This window comes from Rattus norvegicus, chromosome 5 (genome assembly GCF_036323735.1).
Source record: "Rattus norvegicus strain BN/NHsdMcwi chromosome 5, GRCr8, whole genome shotgun sequence".
Lineage (NCBI taxonomy): Eukaryota > Metazoa > Chordata > Mammalia > Rodentia > Muridae > Rattus > Rattus norvegicus.
In genome coordinates this window covers 54,473,624-54,494,578 of record NC_086023.1, presented here as the reverse complement: position 1 = coordinate 54,494,578, position 20,955 = coordinate 54,473,624, and the positions used below count along the sequence as shown (strand labels likewise).

The 20,955-nt window shown below is 44.6% G+C and overlaps 1 protein-coding gene and 1 long non-coding RNA gene across 2 annotated transcripts in view; one reads left to right on the top strand and one right to left on the bottom strand.

Annotated features, from left to right (window-relative positions):
- Mob3b (MOB kinase activator 3B) overlaps positions 1 to 20,955 on the top strand; it is a 191,656-nt gene that overhangs the window by 39,586 nt on the left and 131,115 nt on the right. The window lies entirely within an intron of this gene.
- LOC134486926 (uncharacterized) lies at positions 9,653 to 20,049 on the bottom strand. Its single transcript, XR_010066501.1, has 2 exons — positions 19,658 to 20,049; positions 9,653 to 13,080 (listed from the first exon to the last, which is right to left on the bottom strand). It is a non-coding gene; the product is annotated as an uncharacterized LOC134486926 (long non-coding RNA).

The window sequence follows — 20,955 nt, the reverse complement described above, 5'->3', positions numbered from 1 at the left end:
CCCAGAGGACTTGGGTTCAATTCACAGCCTCGATAAGGTGGCTCACAACCATGTCAACTCCAGTTCCAGGGGATCTGATGTCCTCTTCTGGTCTTCCATGGCCACCAGGCATACGTATAATGCACAGACTTATTTGCAGGAAAAACAGCCATACACTTAAAGTTAAAATAAGGAAATGTAGCCTTGGCTACTTTCAAAGCCACTAGATCACTGGATGACATTTTACTCCACTCTCCCACCCCACCCCACCCCATATGAGAAAAGCTCTGACGCCATAGACCAGACTAGCCTCCCTCTGTAAGAGATTCACCTACATCTCTCTTCTAATGCACTGAGATTACACGCATGCGCCACTCCTGGCCATGATTTATGCCTTAAAAGGATCTTCAGGATCTAAATTTTGCCATCTTGTCAAAACTTCTATAGGGAACAGGGTAGGAAATATAAATGTATGCACGTAGGAAGCAGATCAGAGTCTAGTGTTAATCCACAAGGACTGGAATCAGGTAGCAATAATGGAATAGCCTCCTTTAGGACGTGTCTTGTGCTTTTCTGCTGCAGCATCCAGGCGACTTATATAGATGATTTTTACTCATTTCCACACCTTGCAAGCTAGGAACACACATCCCTTTTTTTATTTTAATGGATTTTCTTTATTTACATTTCACACGTTCCTATCTGGAAAACCCTTATCCCGTCCCCTCTCCCCATGCTTCTATTCGGGTGCTCCTCAACCCGCACACCCACTCCTTCCTGCCTCCCCACCCTGGCATTCCCCTACACTGGGGCATCAAGTCTTCACAGAACCAAGGGTCTCTCTTCCCATTGATGCCCGACTAAGCCACCCTCTGCTACATAAGCTCCTGGAGCCATGAGTCTGTTCACGTGTGCTCGTTGGTTGGTGGTTTAGTCCCTGGGAGCTCTGGGGGGTCTGGTTCGTTGATATTGTTGTTCTTCCTATGGGGTTGCAGACCCCTTCAGCTCCTTCAGTTCTTTCTCTAAAGTTCTCCATTGGGGACTGTGTGTTCAGTCCCATGGTTGGCTGTGAGCATTTGCCTCTGTATTTGTCAGACTCTAGCCTCTCAAGAGACAGCTATATTAGGCTCCTTTCAGCAGGCACTTGGCATCTGCAATAGTGACTGGGTTTGGTGTCTGTATGTGTATGGGCTGGATCCCCAGGTGGGGCAGTCTCTGGATGGCCTTTCCTTCAGTCTCTGCTCCGCACTTTGTCTCCCTATTTCCTCCTGTATTTTGTTCCCCCTTCTAAAAAGGACCGAAGCACCCACACTTTGGTCTTCCTTCTTCTTGAGCTTCATGTGGTCTTTGAATTGTATCTTAGGTATTCTGACATCCCCATTTTTTAGATTAGAAAACAGAATTTACTGGAGGGAGGGCGATGTCTCGGGCTTCACAGAAGCCTGCGTTTGCGTGGTCCACAGCACTGTTCTTTCTTCTATGCTATCCACACAGACTCCCACGTGGAGCCTCCGCCCAGCAGGCTTGCTTTTGCAGCGTGTTTCCTCTCATCTGTCAGCTGCACGGTGGAAATTTAGCGCATTAACCCCAGACAGCTCTGAAACTGGAGTTAATTATCTTTTACTCTGATACAAATTACTAACTGTTCTCTTCAGGCTGGTGTGAGGTCTGGCAGCTCTTGGCGCCTAACTGCAGTCTGAGTAAGTGGTTGAGTTCGTTGGTCTGCTAATTTGTAATTTGAATTGCTAGATATTAATTGATTTACTGAAAATCTTCAGGTACACTTCCTCTGGGGGGTCATTGGACTTCCCGTTAGGTATTTGGTCTGCATCTATTGCTTGGCTCTGGAATATGTTTAAGGGAAAGCTTGTTGATCAATTAAAGAATTTTTTTCTTCTTCCTCCTGCAAGTGTGCACAGAGATATGTATATGCAAGTTTACAGACTAACAGAATCTACTTAAGATGCCCGGGACTGCCCTCCCTCCACTTTCAAATCTTACTTACAACATTCTTTTTTTTTTTTTTTTGGTTCTTTTTTTTCGGAGCTGGGGACTGAACCCAGGGCCTTGCACTTCCTAGGTAAGCGCTCTACCACTGAGCTAGATCCCCAGCCCCTACTTACAACATTCTTATTTCTTCAGTATATGGGTTTTCAGTTTGATGGAGAAGTGAGAAATCCTTTTCAGTTTATGTGTCTCAGAGCGGGGTTTCAGATGTACTTTACAGGGTTGTTTAAAAGGCGCTGCTAACCGAAAATGCCTGTGTTCTTCATAGTTTCCCATGATTTGTAAGAAAGACATTTTGTTTCCCCCTTTGATAACCAGCACAATTTGCCTCAATCTCTGTTTCTCTAATCTGTGGAAATGGTACCACACCCCCATCATGAAGGTGTTTATTTTGTCTTTTGACAGACTTTAGAGTCTCAAATGAAGTTATAATGTATCTTGTTCTCTGTAGTTATAGATTACATGTTAATTTTGTTCACACTGTATAATTACATAAGTTCTTATGAAGAAATACTATACTTTATGAGCAAAAATTAAAAAAAATGAGTCCTGTGCTAAAGGCATATGCATAAATATTATTCCTATCGTTTCTTTCCCTAGTATGTGTCAGTTCCTAAATTTAAGAAAAATGATCATATGGGTATGTTATTTGGGGCTTTGATACAAATTTTTTTGTTCTTGTTTTCTATTTTAATCTCCCTGAAAATGATGTATTTATCTTCAGTTTATGTGTATTAGTGGTTTGTCTGCATATACATACACACATACGTTTACTTACATGTGTATGTATGTATATACGTATGTATGTATATGTATGTGCACTGCCTTCATACGGTGCCCAAGGAGGCCAGAAGAAGGTGTCATATCCTCCAGAACTGAAGTTACAGTTGAGGCTCTACATGGGTGCTGGGAACCAAACGCAGGTCCTCTACAAAGGCAGCCGGTGTGGTTAACCACCAAGCCATCTGCTTAACCTTCCTTCTAATTTGCTTTTGTAGGTTTACTTCTGGCCTCCCTTTGACCTTCCCACCTTTCCCACAACACTCGATGGCATTTATTAAGAATGTTTTATGTTTTCCTATGTGCGCATGCTATGGGTAATGAAAAGCGTGGAATCAGTCCTGAAGTGGAAGGAACCTGATGGGAGACACTGACCTGGACACTCTTAGGGCAACTCGTGGAACCTGCCTGGACCTCCTGCTCCAATTCGTCCTCCCAGCCCTTGACACACTAACACCTCTGCAATCGAGCGCTGTTTCTTCTGACTCCTGTATTCCTTTTGTCCCACCTACCAAATTCCTGTCCATCTTTAATGACCGATTTCAAATCTCACCTCCCACTGAAATGCTGTTGTTTGCTGCCTCCTCTTTGAGCAACTCATAATTGTGCAAGCAGGGATGACACTTTCATTACGAGTTTGCAAGGGTGGGGTGGGGACATAAAAACACGATCCCCGTGTCTTTATCTCTAAGTTCTGTATCTTGTTCTTTGTTCTTCCAGAGCCCTAGTACATTGTAAGTACACATTATTAAGTGTTTGCTCGGGGTTGGGGATTTAGCTCAGTGGTAGAGCGCTTGCCTAGGAAGTGCAAGGCCCTGGGTTCGGTCCCCAGCTCCGAAAAAAAAAGAACCAAAAAAAAAAAAAAAAGTGTTTGCTCACTAAAGGCAGTGGCCTCGGTTCCCTCACAGGTAGGAATCTGGTTGGTGTACAAGGAGGGGATGGAATCTGTGTTACAATACTGTGTGAAGTTCTGCTTGGCAAAGGGCTTGGTTAAGAGGACTCCAGGTATGTGGTGATCCATGCTTATCTGTGAAGTACAGAAGGAAAGCATTCTGGTGAAAAGTGAGAAGCCAGTTTACCCTGGTGGGCACACAAAACATGTTTGTTTGTTCTAATGTCTTTATAAAATGTTAAATTGTTCCTCTGCCCAGTGTACTGGCTGGTTTTTATGTCAGCTTGACACAGGTTAGGGTCATGGGGAAAGAGAGAACTTTGATTTACAAAGTGGCCCTCAACAGATCGGCCTGTAGGGAAGTCTGTGGGGAACTTTTTTTTTTTTTTTCCGGAGCTGGGGACCGAACCCAGGGCCTTGCGCTTGCTAGGCAAGTGCTCTACCACTGAGTTAAATCCCCAACCCCTGTGGGGAACTTTTTAATTAGTGGTTGATGGGGGTGATCCCCACTGTGGGTGGTGCCACCTCCTGACCCCCCAGTCCTCTAGGCAGGTGGCTCTGGTATGTATAAGAAAATGGGCTAACTAAACCATGGGGAGCAAGCCAGTAAGCAGCATTCCTCCATGGCCTCTGCTTCAGTTCCTGCCTCCAGGTTCCTGCCTTGAGTTCTTGCCTGTCTTTCCTGGAGGCTGGACTGCACTCTATAAAATGAAATAAACCCTTCCCCGCCCACACTGCTTTTCATTGTGTTGACCCTAACAACAAACACACCGTCAACCCTAACAGACACACCTAGTCTTGAGCCATCTTTCCTCCTCCGTGGCTATTGTAAGTTGGTCTGCTGAGTTTATTTAATTAAATAGAAGTAGCCATATTAAGGATTCATAAAGTTGTTGAAAGGTTTTCAGTAAAGCTTTTATAGTCATCAGACGATAAATAGACTACGGGGCCTCTTGGCAGTGTCCTAGAAGTGACTAGGATAGCTATTTTTTTTTTAAATCTATTTATTTTCTTTTTTTTTTTCCCCCCGGAGCTGGGGACCGAACCCAGGGCCTTGCGCTTCCTAGGCAAGCGCTCTACCACTGAGCTAAATCCCCAGCCCTAGGATAGCTATTTAGTTCCATTTCTACAGCCACTCATTTACTCATGGCCTCATCCTACTCATGAAGATAGGTCTCACCAAAGCTCCCTGGGTACCAGGCATTATTCTGTGTACTAGTCAAGCAGAGGACGATAAAATACAATCCTTTTAACAAGGATCTCACTCTCTTTTAGGGAAAGAGAAGACCAGAAAGCTGGCCCCCGTCTTAACAAAAATTATGAAAGGGGAAAGCACAGAGGTAGGACGCCCGGGCTGTGTCCGGGGGAGCAAGGGCAGCTTTCCAGAGACGCGTCTAATCTCGTATCTGAGGAATGAGCAATAGCGAGCCACAGGCAGGGTCGGAGCCAGAGGAGGACAGACATAGGCCAGGAATAGTCTGCACAGGGCCTGTAGTCAGAGAATACAGCCCCAGAGCTCCAGGAAGTATGTCTGCCTGGAGAATAGAATTTAAAGAGAAATAAATGGATCAAGATCAAGACTGGCCCCTTAGGCTGTGGCCAGGTGCTTTGACTGCGCTGCAAAGGCTGTGGAGCACCTGGAGGAAGCCCAGGCTTTGATGATATCCGCGCTTTAGAGGGACCGCTCCGGCTGCTCAGTGAGGTAGATGGATGGGTTCACTGGCAAGCTGGTTTTCAAGCAGCTGTGTGCTTGGGTCCCCCCACGCCCCAGTGTTGATCAGTGAATATAATTTTATGATCTTCTCTGTCAGTCTCATCTGCCAGAGCTTAAAGGAAAAAGTGTGACCTGGAGAAAACCCCATCTACCGTCCCATTCTCAACCATGACTGTTTACAGCCTGAAGTGTCTCAAGCAAACAGAAAGAAAAAGTGGTATAGGATGAACAGGCACCACTCAGATCTGGCAGAAGTAAATTGTTTGCCATACATGATTAGCGCTCTCTCTCTCTCTCTCTCTCTCTCTCTCTCTCTCTCTCTCTCTCTTTCTCTCTCTCTCCCCCTCCCCCCTCCCCTCCCCTCTCTCTGACCCCCTCTCTGTCTCTGTCTCTCTCTTTCATAACCACATTCTTTTTCCACTGATTTCCTCTTCAACATTACCATTAACCTTGTAGTTGGTAAGCATAGATAGATAGATGATAGATGATAGATAGATAGATAGATAGATAGATAGATAGATAGATAGATAGATAGATGGTATAATTTAAGTAGTCCAGGCCAACCTTGAACTCTCAATCCTTTTGCTTTAGCCTCTCAAATAGATGGACTTACAGACACGTGCTGCTGTTCTTGGCTTTCAAATACATATATTTTCGATTTTAAAAAAATTACTATGTGTATGTGCCTATGTGTTCCTGGTGCTAGTGGCTAATTAGTGGGTGTCAGGTCCTCTGGAACTGGAATTAGCCGTGGTTGTGAAGCAACATGTGCTGAAAACTGAACCTACTTTGAACCAGCTGAACGATCTTTTCAGCCCTTCTTATGTAATTTTCTTTTTTACTATTTTAATATATGAGAGAACCCATAAAGAACATAATATCAAGTTTTACAGTTGTTTTCCTGACTTTTTAGAGATTCATCTGTATTGAAGGTGGCAAGAATATACTTTTGTTCCTTGGGACGAGTTTACTCACATGATGGTATTGACCCTTAGTTCCTTGCTGAGCAAGGACTTGACTTCTTTCCCTTTGTCTTGTAATGTTTTCCTTTCCAGGGATCTATTTCAAGCTAGGATGCAGGCTTCTACTTTTATGTTGCTCTAGCAAGCCACCACCAAGGCTGCTCCACCCACATACACACCATTCCCCTTTTATCTCCTAATTAGGGAAGTCCACGCCTTGCCACCTCCAGTTTGTGCTATGTTTTATACCAACAACATCGTTCTCTCTTCCCATGGAGAGAGAAATGGGATTAGTATGAATGGGGAGAAATTCCAGGCAAGTGTGACTTCAGTTCAAGGTGAAGGCATTAACCCCCACCAGCCATAAACCCATTTACTGCTTTTGACTGTGAGAGCTGAAGATCAGCCACTGCTGGGAATGGATCTGAGTCGAACAGAAGCCTTTTCTTAGGGAAACTGCTGCCTTCAGAACTGTCTGAGATGAGGGAGTGCACACAAAAGGCTTCGGTTGGATTTCTGTGCACAGCTGAAAAGCTTAAGTGACCAAAAGAAAAACCACAAGAAGAGAGGAGAATGGACTGGGAAAAGCAAAAAGAAATGCAGTCAACACCAGCTTTTACCTCCCATGGAGAGCATATACTAGGAAGCCACCAGGATGGAGGCCTAGAAGAAAAGCGATTTGTAGACGTCCAGCCTCAGGGCATCATAGAGCAGAAGATTGCAGGTCAAGTGTGAGCTTGACGAGTGGCCATCAGGGATGCTGGCCATCAGGGATGCTCACCTGACTCTCAGGAACCAGTCTCCATCTTGGTAGGCTTCTGACTGATCTGGTTTGCAAATCTCTGTCCACTCAGACTAGTTGGTACACCAGACTGTTTCTCTTGAACTCTGATCTTGAAATAAAGACTATTTATCATGGAAGTGGAAAGGGTGAGCCTAAGAAGTCATGACCAACCTAAATGGTGCCCTGATATTGTCGAAGAATCAATGGGGAGAGAGTAGTCAAATAGCCTCAGGGTGTCCATCACCAGTGGGGTCATTCAAATTCGAACACAAAAGGCAAGTTCCACACACTTCAGTTTGTGACTCAGAACACAGCAGAAAACACACCACCATGCTTATTACATCAGTCTACCCGTATGCCCCTCCCCATCTCAGGGAGCTAATGCGGGCCCAAGGGAGTTCTGTGCACACGGGGCTCTGTCTCACAGCTGAACACCGAAAGCCAGGAAAACCCTTGTCTCCTAAGGGGTCTTACACATCTTCACTTCCAATATCTTTATTACCCTGAAATTAAAAAAAAAAAATCTCTGTAGATGATACCTCTGTCTTTACTGTGTTTATTAGGAAATCTGTGCGCTCTCTGATCTGCAGGCGGTCAGTATTTCTAGCTCTGCAGTCTGTCTGCTGTGCTGATATCCCAGGAAAGAGTTCTAGCTGTTTTGTTCATCACAGCAAACCTATCCTGATCCAGCAGGTCACAAACGTTGATTGGGAAAATTCAGTGTAGATTTTCAACTCTTCATGTAAAAACAAAACAAAACAAAAAAACCCAAAAAACAAAACAAAACTTACCTATCAACTCAGTGAGCTTACGCTTAAGTGGTCTGCAAGAGTCACTACATTTTTTAATACACAGAGTAGTATTCGATAGTATCGTAATACCTTTCCCTATCACAAAATCGATACACATATTCCCAATGCCTCCCACACTGAGTAAGTACCAAGAGAGAACAAGGGGGGAAATCCCAAACTCAGTGTCACAGCAATTCTGCTATTCCCATTCTATAGAGAGTTGAGGAGTTCTGGGGTACAGTAAAGAGGAGCAATCCAGAGGCTCAGTCACTGAGGCATGACCCCACCCCCACCCCCACCCCACCCCCGTGATTTGACTGGGAGAGTAGCATTATGGGGACCTTGGCATCTGGGAAAGAAATAGGTAATGGAGGTTGGTATTCTGTCTAAGCTCCACCCCCACAGCTACCTGGCAACAACCAGGTATGCTCCGCCCCACAGTTGCCTGGCAACAGCCAGCTGTGCCTGAATATAAGGGCTGCTTGCCCCCTCCTCTCCCTCTTGTTCTCTTTTGCCCTTACTCTTCTCTTCTCTTATGCCCTCATTGTCCCTGTCCTTTCTCTCCCCATTCCCCTGCCCCCTTCCTCCACATGCTCATGGCCAGCCTCCTTTGCTTCTCCCCTCTTCTACTCTTCTTTCATTAAACCTTTTCACGTGGAACCATGTTGGCTTTGTGTGTTCTGCTTGGACGCAGGCCGAGATTTAAACCCCAAAAATGGAGAGCACAGGGAGGTGGGGAGATTTCGGGTCGGCAGGGGAGTTACCTAACTCAAGTCCCCTTCCTGCTTCTGTAGGATGACCTTCCCAACCTCTCCCTTCACTGGATCTTTGTGAGGCGCAGAGAGGGTCAATGTCAAGCAGTGCAAGCAATGGCAGACGTTAAACCAGAGATTGTTGCTCCTGAAGAGGGAAGGAGCTTTGTTAGAGCTGGCGCTTGGTTTTGCTCAGCAGGGGTTGTACTGTGGAACCAGATCGATTATGTTAGAGTCCCGTCTCTGCAGCTCTCTGTTGAAGCGACCTTGGCTAGACTATGTAACTTCCTCAGTTTTGTTATCTATAACCCAGGATTATTAATAACACCTCATAGGCGCTCTGAGGATTAAATAAGTTAATAGTACACAGTAAGAGATATGTACAAATGATTTGCTGCAATCTCCCGCTGTCACCTAAGATTCACCACTGTGTGAGACCGAATACCAACGGGGCATCCGGCTGAAACTGTCCACCTGGCAATAGAAACCGCCAGCCCAGGACTCGGAGGAGTGGTCTGTTTAAAAAACGAAACTGGGGCGATGCTGATTTTCCTGGACGGCTTTTGTGCTGACAAGGTTAAAGGCTAACAACAGTCACATTCCATTCACTCAGGTTTAAAGGTCACCCTTATGGTTAAGTCCCACAGTCATGCCCAGGGCAAGTAAGTACTTCAGATAGACTGTGCGCTTGGAACTCATTGAGTGGGACCTGAGGGAGCCCCTACCTGGAAATGAGGTACCTACGGAACAAGTCTGAGGAAGCTTTGGATCCTGAGGTTTGAGAGTACAGGTGAGGAGAGAGGGAGGCTCCCAGGGTAAGTGCAGAGCCGGGAGCTAAGAACGGGCCTGAAAAGCAGCAGGAATGCTGGGAGCAACAGAATGTTCCTGGGACCACTGCCTATGGAGGCTACTCCACAGCCCTTTAGTGTGGAAAGGGGAGGGTGAGTCTAAGACTGGATAATAGCAATTGCTTTTCAGTTCTTTAGGTCCTTCCTTTCTCTCTCTCTCTCTCTCTCTCTCTCTCTCTCTCTCTCTCTCTCTCTCTCTCTGTGTGTGTGTGTGTGTGTGTGTGTGTGTGTGTGTGTGTGTGTGTCAAGAAAGGATTTCCCTGTGCTTTCCACTGACTCCATCTCACTGGTGCAAGCCTAGAAATGCCCACTTCCTATGTCTTTCTGCCCCTATAGTTTTGTGAAACTCCAGGAGGCTTTGACTGAACTTTCCTAGGCTTAACCCCTTCTTCTCCACATCACAAACAAGTATGCATAAATCCTCGCCCGATTTCAGCCCACTCCCTAGACAGGCCTGACAGGCCATGCCTTTGCAAAAGAACATTCCTTAGGAACTGCAGGTAGCGTTCCCCACATGGGCACCATTTACTTCCCCTAGCGGATCTAGTGGGAAGTAAACTCAGCCTGAGCCTTCTGCGCTCAGCTCGCCTGTACCCTGTCTGCCCTGAAAGACTTTGCTCTCTGTCCTTGCCCCTAAGTCGTACAGGCCCCTCCTTTCACCAGAACTTGGATTGGAAAGTATTCTTCGCCCAGCCCTGAGAGAAATCTAGCATGCATGGTGTTTCCTAGGCTTTGTAACTTTATCGAATACTGCATGGAGGGTGGAGAACTGAACGTGGACCCCTCCGCCATGACCCCTCCGCCATGACCCCTCCGCCATGACCCCTCCGCCATGACCCCTCCGCCATGACCCCTCCGCCATGACCCCTCCGCCATGACCCCTCCGCCATGACCCCTCCGCCATGACCCCTCCGCCATGACAGTGGCCAGGTAGCCTGGCATTGCTGTACTTTCTCCATCACCACCGTACCCTCAAACCACAAAGGGGACCAGATCTTCGAGACTTTCTGAGGCCCTAGGTCCCTTTCTACCCACGCACATTCCAAACATATCAGCATCTGCCCACACCCCACATTAAGTGTAATTTTTTGCTTCAGGCCATGAAAAGCGTGTTTATTATTTGCTTTTTGAAATCATTTGACTGTAAGTAGCTCATGCAATTTATAATTGGCTCAAATTTCCCCAGAGTTATACAATAGAGAGTTCTTAAAAAAAAAAAAAAAAAGAAAGAAGAAAGAAGAAAACTGTCCTAAGAATTATTTTCATATAAAATAAAATATTTTTAAAAAATAGATTTAGCAAAGAAGTAATTATCATATTTGTAGACATTTACTTCAATCTTGAGAAACTTTCTGGTATTTTTCTGTGGTCTCTTTAAAACCACCAGATCTTTATGTACACTGCGTAGAGATTCAACTGGAGGTGCCAGGAGGCCTGACAGCTTGAGTTCAATACCTCAGACCCACATGGTGGAGGGAGAGAAATGACTCCTGTAAGTTGTCCTCTGACTTTCGCACAGTGTCCTAGTGTGCACACCAGCCTTCGTGTGTACATGCATATACATGAAAGGTTTTTTTTTTTTAATGCAACAAACATAAATAAAAGGACTTGTAAAAAAAAATGGCTTCAAGAAGTTGTTGGTTACTCCCTTAACATTTGTTGTTGCACCAGTGTATCTTGCAGACAGGAGGTCACTTTTGTCGGTCTCAAAGTTTGCAGCTAGGTGATACAGATTTTCTCGTGTAGCATGTAAAATAGTTTCCAGCACCATGACTATTAGCCAGTAGGGTGAAGCTTCTAGTTGGTAGAAGCTTGATTCCTTCATGTTTTTGTTGTTGTTTTGGTTTGGTTGTTGTTGTTTGGTTGTTTTTTTTTTTTTTTGGTTCTTTTTTTCGGAGCTGGGGACCGAACCCAGGGCCTTGCGCTTCCTAGGCAAGTGCTCTACCACTGAGCTAAATCCCCAACCCTGTTGTTTGTTTGTTTGTTTGTTTTGGGTTTTGGTTTTTGGAGACAGGGATTCTCTGTATAGACCAGGGCGTCTTTGGATTTGCAGAGATTTGCCTTCCGAGTGCTGGAATCCAAAGGTGTGCGCCACCACGAATTCTCCATGTTTAATGACTTAAATAAGTTGTATCCTCAGCAATCTGATCTGACCATAAGGTTGTGGATGGACTTAAGGGTCACAGAACCTATATCTGACACAGCTAAAGTTTCCAACAACCTGAGACTAGAGAGATCCTGGGCCCTAAGGGAAGCCTCATTATTATTCTGCTAAAGGAACATAGCAATAACATGATTCCTTGTGACACGACACTGCTGTAGGTCAGTGACTCGGCCCTCCCCTGAGAAACTTCTTGCAGTAGATGGTAACAAACACAGATCCGCACCAGACAAAGGGCAGGGAGGGAGAGACAGAGGTGACTCCAAGGAGAAGGGTCATCTAGTCCAACAACACATGTGTGTGAATTCACGTATGTATGCGACATATATGTGACATTTTGCATAAGACTCGAACGGGTTGAAATTGAACAGAGTCCCAGCACTGGGAAGGAAAATAGAGAGTCCCACCGTTAATTAAGAAAATGATTTGAAAATGAGACTTGCTGAGAAAAGGAAAATCACTTTTCTCTAATGGAGGGACACTGGGTTTATCAACCACACTCCAGGCCAAGCCCTGCACTGAGGAGTAGCTGGCCAACACATGACAGATTCCATGTTTTCTTTGTTTTTGTTTTGGGATGTGTGTGTGTGTGTGTGTGTGTGTGTGTGTGTGTGTGTGTCCTCGGGCATGCAGATGCGCACTTGCCCGTGCTCATGCTCATACACTTTTTGTTCTATTTTTTGAATGAGATGGGGACTAGAGGGAACATGGAGTTGGATAGTTGGTTTGGTAGGGTGCTAGGGATGCTGTGGAAGGAGTTGAAGGAGGGGAAACAACATGATCAAAATGTATGAAAAAAATTACATTTAAAGAAAAAAGAATGTAGAAATATATGATAATGCAGTAAAAGAAAAATTAAGACAATGAAGTAAAAGATCATTCCGTTAACTTTACAAAGAAGGGCTTGTTGGATTCTAAAGACACACAGACTGAAAAATTCGAGAGAGGTTAGAATTGAAGGCACACGCGTCTGAGGCTGTGATCTCAAGGAAAGTAAAGATTTCCATCGCCTTAAAATTCAAGTGAGTGAAAGAGGCACGCTGCAACTACTAAAAGAACATCAGGTGACGTAATTTTCAGAGTGGTTGTGAAGGAAAACAGATGACAAACCCAAGTAGTTTTCAGAAACCCAGAAAGGAGAGTAGAAAAGCTCAGGAAGTGAGGTGCAAAAGTGAGGCACGAAAGACCGTGCAGACGTGAACTGAGAGAGCTGTAATCATAGTAAATACAGATCAGCTGGTGCTGCTCCAGCAGAAAGACACCTCAAACTGAAACGCTTTCTGGGCAGAGAGCTCCCCCTCCCACCTCTGAGTCAACATTTAAGGCAGGCTCACCCATAAGGAAGCTGCAGCACCTGAAAGGGTCCAGTCTCCAGCTTGGCTGCTTCATGTACCAGCACCATCCCCTGTCAAACTAGAAGAAAAGAAAAATAAGTGTTTTCTTGATTGTGAAGTCTGATTGTTAGAGCCAGCTCCTGTGACGTCAGTTTCTTCCAAGGACCAGGAAGTAAAAAGCTGAAATAATCATCATGGCTTCTTATTTTTCTTTTCCTGCCTTCCTTTTCTTCCCCATCCTCCCCAGCCTGTAGGGTACCTTTAAAATTGCACCTTTTCTAAACATCCTGGATACCCAGGTATCCAGGAAGGCTCAGAGGAGACTTGGTGTAAGCAAAACTGGCAGGAAAAAAAAACCTCCAGACATTATTTTAGGTTTGGAGTGACCACTGGGGCTGCATGTGTTCTACATTTGAATTATCCAGCATTTTCCCTATCCGGTAATGTTAGGTCTCTCAGCCAAATGATAAGGTTGAGCAGGGTGGAAATTACAGGGCGAGGCTGCCACTGGTGTGTGAGCATAAGGCATCACTTCCATTGATGTAGCAAAGCTTTTCGAGGGCTGCTCTTCTGGTTCGGCGTTTTAGCTTCTCATCTTGGTATTTATTTCACTTACTACACGTTTCCCCATGTGTTTGTTCTGCTTCATCCCCTTGCGTCGGGGGCGGGGGGGAGTGAATTATTAACATTCTCTCCCCCCTGTTGCCCCCACACTCTGTGTGTGTGTATCAGGCTTGGCGGCAAGCATTTTGCCTGTGGAGCCATCACAGCGGGATCTAAAGAAGATGTTTAGAGTTTCTGTTGGCGAGGCTCTGTCCTAGTATACTCATGGTGATTTTAAGTGTGTGAGCGTACCCCTCTCCTCCACGATACGTTCTACTTCTCCTCTCCCACCTCGTCTTTCATTCCCCCTAAAGCTATAACATACGGGTTTACAAGTTATGAAAATTATCCAGACTTGTTCTTCCTTGGCCAAGCAGTGTAAGGAGCTTAGACTATTTGTAATTTAATGGTCCTTCCACCTTGCTGCTACCTGTAATATAACCACGAGTTGTTTAAAACTCCCTGATGATCTGGGGAAGGCTGTACCTTTAAAAGATGAGGGCGCTGAGAGAGGTGTTACTGTAGCTTGTGTCTCCTTTGTTCACTCTGTTTATATTACTCCCCCCCCCCTTCGCTTTATCCTGAAATAGATCGTTAGTAATTTTCTGTCAGAGGTCTTGATTTTTGTTTTTCCTTTTATTTTTCGGTATGGGTATACTTCCTTCCAACTTTTGAGCAGTCATTTAATTGGGTATAGAGAACAGTTTGGTCAGGATGATCTTTTGAAAAGGTCTTTGAATAAAAAAAAGCCCTTATTACATGTATTTATCTTGTGCCTATGCTTGTGTGTTTTTTGCATCAGGAGAGAGCTTTCTTCTTCCACCTTGTATGTCAAGGATTTGGAGCGTTTAATTAATTAGGAGTGGCTGAGGGACCTTTACTCGGGAGAGCTAGCTTATGGCCTGCAAGTGGTATCTTTAAGCCATTCTGAATGTTATTCTGCTAATTCTGTTAGTCTCTTTGTCACTGATGTAAAACCAGCCGACGGTATGATGTCATTATTCTGTTAGCGATTTATCTTTCCCTGTTTGCAGATTTTCTTTCCAGATTTGTTTAGTTTTTATAATAGTTCCTGGTGTGTGTGTGTGTGTGTGTGTGTGTGTGTGTGTGTGTGTGTGTGTGTGTGTTTGGAGAGACAGCTCAGTGATTAAGATAATTTGATGTCTTACATTGAACTAAAGTTTGGTTCCCAAGATCCATGTCTAATAGCTCAACGGTTGGCAACTCTAGCTACAGAAAATCTGATGTCCTCTTCTGGCCATTGAAGGTGTTTTCATACACACACACACACACACACACACACACACACACACACACACACACACAGAAAATATAAAAAAAAACAAAGCTTCAAATAACACATAATAAGAGAGAGCAGTAGAGAGTAGTTGGGAGTAAATATGATCAAGTACATTGTATACATGTGTGGAAACATGTTTATTTAAACAAGAAATAGATTACTAAAGTAACTTTAAGAAGACAGCAAGGACCAATTTTTTTAAAAAAAGAACATATGTATTGCTTGAATTCTGTGAAATTCTAAGCCTTTACCATTTCAGTTTTAATATTGCCTCTCTTACTTCATGGAATCCAATTTAAATTTATGCTTTAATTTTTTCTAATTTAATTTTCACATTCTATAGATGTGCTTTCACATGTATTCTCTCCCTGCGACGTTTACGTATTTATTTCAGATCTCTCTTCCACCACATTTTTTTTTTCAGCTGCAACTGAATGCATTGTGGTTTTCCTCTTTCTCTTTTCCTTGTTTATTTTATCACATATTTGAGACAGGGTTTCTGTCTGTAGCCTAGGCTGGCTTAGAGTTCACTAAGTCATTCAGACTAGCCTAAAACTCAAGGAAATTCCATTTTAGCTACGAGAGTTCTAGGATTAGAGTCATGATTACCATGCCTGGCTTGTATTTTATTTTTTAAAAACTCTATTTACAAGCTGCTGAGATGACTCAAGACTCAGCTGATAAAACTGAGATGTGTGCCACCCTAAGGTTCATCCTTGGAACCCACGCAGTAGGAGAGAACTGACTCCTGCATGCTGTCATCTCCACGGGTGTCCAATCATAGTCATGAAAGAATCCTATGTACTGGTTTTCTCCTTTTCTCATAGAGGATAGTGCTTGGTACATTTTCTCCTTTTAGGTAGGAACTTTTGAAAAGCATGATTAGTGTAGAGACCCCGTAGTCGATGACTTTTCTCTTACCCACCCTCAGTTCTTGGGGTGCTGTTTGTTTCCGCTCGCTGTGGGCATGGTTTCTCTTTTGGCCTCACCTCCGATCTTTGATTTGTTCAGTTGGGATAGTTTATCCTGAGGGAGACTCATGAACCTTGAGCTACTAAAAAAAAAGTAATAAAATCTTCCTACTGAGCAATCTGAGTTTGCTTCTGCGAAGGTCTCCCTGGTCCAGGGAACATTTTTATGGTGATATATTGGTTCAGGATTCTTTTACAACGTAAGCAATGTAAATCTTGGTGACTCGCCTTTCACGGCATTGGCTTGGTGCTTCATCCTCCTTGGTTGTGCTTTTTACTGAAGTATGACACTGTGGCATAACACAGTACAGACTTCCCTGCGTCCTGAGGACAGTGGTAGTTTTCATAATTCTACTTCCATATAGATGGAGTCTTTCCAGAGTTCTGATGGTGTCGTTTTCTCATTCTGGCTTGTTTTCCTTTCAGGGGAAGGCAGTATCACCTGTCCTCACTTGGGCTTTTCAATCTCAATCTAGGGCTGAAAGTAGCTGTATCCAGACTCAAGTCGCCCCTAGCCCTTCAGCCCACTGCTTTGGCTTTAGGGTTACTGTTCAATTCTGGACAATAGTAAATAGAGCATCGTGCTTTCTACGGTCATGAGATGCATTCTTATGATGGCCGTCCTGGGTTGTATTTTATGTTTGAAATTGAAGGGGAGATGCTGATGAACTCAGTCAAATTTAGTTTTTAATAAAGCACACATATTCACAAACTATTAATTAGCTACCTATTATGTTCCTGGCTCTGTTATAGTTGTTAGGGTATTAAAAATGAATAACTCAAAGTCTTTGATTCCCCTCAAAGGAAAGACAAAAGGAAGAATATGTGAAGATATAATAAAATCAGATGAAGTCAGAAATGAAGGAGGAAGGACCAGGTTGGATGAGAGTTGTATTTTGGATCCAAGGGACCATTAGTAGGAGGCTTACATGGGAAGATGAAGCAAGCAGCAGGCACCTAGATGGGATTAATAGTGCCAGAGAGTTTTTACAGTTATTTTCCTCATAGTGTGTCAAAGGACCTGAGTAGAGGCAACATAAGGGCAGAAGAGTTCATTTGGCTCACAGTTTAAGATGCTATAATCCTCCATGATGGAGAAAACATGACAGTGGAGCATGGAAGGCTGCTAGCCATGCTGCATCTGCTGGGAGGAAGCACAAAGTGAACAGGAAGTGGTCTGGGCTATACAATCTCCACCTCCTATAGGATCTACAACCTTCCCAAACAGAGTCATCAGCTTAGGACCAGGGGTTGAAATACTTGAGCCCATGGGGAATATTTTATGTTCAAACCACAACAGCAACCTCTTGGTTGGAGGTCTGAGGTCGGAGCAGAAGGAAACTGCTAATCCCTGTAGGATGATGTCATCACGCAGGTGTAGGCAGGTACAAGATAGAATGAGGCCTGTCATTGGGAGAGAAGGAAGGGTGGGTGGGAGAAAGAGTTTTTAGGAAGAGGAGGAGACTGGAATGGGAAGGTAGAGGAAGCTCGGAGAGAACATGGAGGCTGATATTAACATTCCACTGTGTATTTACAGGTTGTTATGAATATTTTTAAGGGATGGATGTGTACAAGGCTTTGTATGTTTAGGTGGGCAATTATATCTTGTCATTTGGATCAGAGGTTATTGTGTTGTGTGTTCTTTCATGTGGTGATTTAAGTTTAAGAGAGTATGTGTGGGGTTGGGGATTTAGCTCAGTGGTAGAGCGCTTGCCTAGGAAGCGCAAGGCCCTGGGTTCGGTCCCCAGCTCCGAAAAAAAGAACCAAAGAGAGAGAGAGAGAGAGAGAGAGAGAGAGAGAGAGAGAGAGAGAGAGAGAGGAGGCCAGAGACACTAAGCCGACACGGAATTGGGATGTATATTTCTGGCATGGTGGCAATCTGCCTTGGGAACTACATGGGTAAAGAGATTGTTGCCAGGCTCAGAGAGAAGCCATCAGCAGTGTGAAATGGGGTGGAGCAGAGCAAGTGAGACATTTTGCTGACTGAGATTAAGATGTCTACCAGATGTCTTGGGGGGCACTGCGGTGCGGGATCCGGATCCAGTGTGGGATAAAATACAGCATTTTTTTTTATAATTTTACAGTAACAAATCCCCATATTAAATTATCTAAGAACTTCACAATGACTTTTTTCCATGTAGTTTCATGTTCCTTTTTTAAATTTTATTTTTCTTGGATATTTTATGTATTTACATTTCAAATGTTATCCTCTTTCCTCCTCTCCCATCCTTCCTGTCCTCTCACAATGACTCTTAAAAGAGCCTTCAACCAAGCACAAAGTTCTCCTGAATGTGCTGTCTGATTGGGAGAGGAAAGAGGAAGCAGCTGTTAGCACCCTGGGGGGTCCATCAGACTACAATAAGATACAATAAGATACAATAAGAGAAGGGAAGAGTGGAAATATCCTCCTGCTGTTCTGAGATTTTGGAAAGCCCTTGCAGTGTCCTGGACCTGAAGCCACCTGTTAGTTGAGTTTGCATCTCACAGAAGCAGCTTGGCTTCAGTGTCCTCACCATGCTAGGTCATGCACCAATAGTGACCCCAGGAATCTCAACATTGACACAAATGTAGAGAAGGATTTCAAAGCACAGCAGCTGTTCCTGGCAATTAGGCTCCTTGTCTTCTGGACACTTAGAAGTATATAAGGCAAGTTCCTTTTAGGGGGAGGAAACAGTGATTGCCACGGCTCTTGTTATAGGCAAATTATGCTCCCCACCTGAAATTCGCATGCTGAAATCCTAGCCTACAGTACGCCTGAATGTGACTTTATTTGGAAACAGGAGTGAGATCCACTGGAAGTAGAATGAGCCTCTAATCTCAAATGGCAGCTGTCTTTCTAAGAAGTGCTATGTTTAAAGATAATATATGTGTTCACAAGAACCTCAGGTGAAGGTGAGAGTAGAGATGGGGCAATGAGCCAACAAGCCAAGGAACACTGGAGATTGCCAGCAAACCACATAAGCAAGGAGAGAGGCACGGCTCAGACGTTCCCTGCCACCATCAGAGAGAGCATGGTCCTGCCAACACATGGATTTCAGATTTCCATAAATGAGACAATGCATTTCCATCTTAAAAGCCAACTGCTTTTTGATGCTCTGTTATAGCAGCCCTAGCAAACTAACAGAGGTCTGGAGTGAGAATAGATTTTGTGAGCTGTGTAAACATCAAAGAGGGCAGTGAAGACAAAGCGGGTCAATAAAGGGAGAACGGCAGAGGCAAGAGAGGTGTCAGGGGTCACGTCTAGCTACCAGGCTTCTCGGATTAATACAATGACCCTGGCTTTTATTCCCAGTTTGATGGGAGGCCTTCAGGCTTTGGAGAGGGCAGTGGCCTGATTTCACTTCGATTTCTAAAGCACCCTGATCTGGAAATAAATTGTAATGGAAAAAACAGATGCAGAGAGGCCCAGCTGGCCTAGTGGTCTACGTGAGAGCAGTTCCTGTGGAGGTGGCATGAAGTGAGATGTAATGTCAGCCAAAAGGTAGACTATATAATTTATGGAAGGACTGGATAAGCCCTGTGAAGGAGAAGAGTCAGGAACTGACATGCGTGTGCACTTCTATACACATATGCAAATAAATGTTGATACAGAACAACCAGAATACTTTTTGAGCCAGGACTGAGGTGAGGAGTGCACGGGAATGGAATGTTTTAGAAGTAGCATGTTGTTTTATTGTGCTTACATGTGCTTACACACACACACACACACACACACACACACACACACACACACACACACACACCAGTTTTCACGGGCTTCTTTCAGTATCGAAAATGCTAACCTTGCGTTGTACTGAGTTCCCTCCGGATGGACTTGCTGTCTCCCTCTTTGTGTGTGGTTGTCTACTGCTACAGCCAAACAGTATTCCTCCATTCTAGTGGAGTGATGTAACACCGATCGTCTCACAGTTCCTGCAGGTCAGGCATGACAGCACCACTCAGCCGTCCTTAGGTTCAGGATTGCTTGGGAGAAGCATCTCGAGGTTCCACTGGGGAAGAGCTGCTTCTGACTCCCTCAGTGATCACCAGCAGGATGCAGCTGTTAGTGGAGCTAGGAGTAGGTTTGCTGAGGAAAGAAAAAAAAACTTTAAGAGGCATCAGACTAGGTTTTGAGGATAAAGCATCTGCTGTACAGGTAGGCGTAAGGACCCGAGTTCAGATCCCCAGCACCCACAGAAAACTTGAGTCTGGCCGTGCATACCTGTAATACCAGCACGGGGAGCAATGACAGGCAGATCTCAAAGGCTCCCAGGCCAGCCGCTCTAGCAGAGTTTGGTGAGAGACCCTGTCCCAAAGAATGAGGTGGAGAAACAGGTGAGGAGGGCACACCGTGTTCTCTGGCTGCACACACACCTGGATGCATAAGTCTTGCACACATACACGGGGCACTTTAAGGTCTCACCTGGATGGCATGGTACACACACACACACACACACACACACACACACCCATTTCTAATCTAAACACTTGGAACTCAGAGGCAGGAAGGTCAGGAGTTCAAGGTTATCCTCAGCAATTATACAGTGCAGGTCTGAGGTGACTGTAAGTCTTTTTTTTTTCTTTTTTTTTTTTTTTTTTGGAGCTGGGGACCGAACCCAGGGCCTTGCGCTTGCTAGGCAAGCGCTCTACCACTGAGCTAAATCCCCAACCCCTGACTGTAAGTCTTAAGAGAACGATCTCATACATGTCAGCTTTCTTTACAAAAGCTTCAGTCTGGACTTCCAGTTCATTTTGATTGGATGTTTTTTCCCCCTTGCTGTTTCCTCCTCTAAGGCAGAAAGATCCTGAAAGAGCCTTTGGCAGGTTTTGTCACGACTCTCCCCACTTCCTGCCTTCCTTTTCTTTATGCCTCCAAGAACAGGAAATAACTAGCTGTGTGCCTTATGATACAAAGGCATCAGCCAGTACACGCCATTCCCGACAACGCCATTCACTAGCCAGGTTATGATGACCTGGGCTGTGCCATTAAACAAGGAGTCGTTGTCTTTACTTGTTTGGTGGCCCTGGGTTAGATTTATTGAGGAAAGGGATTAAAAATCACAACCTGGACTGCAGGGTGGGCCAGTGACGTCAAGGGAAA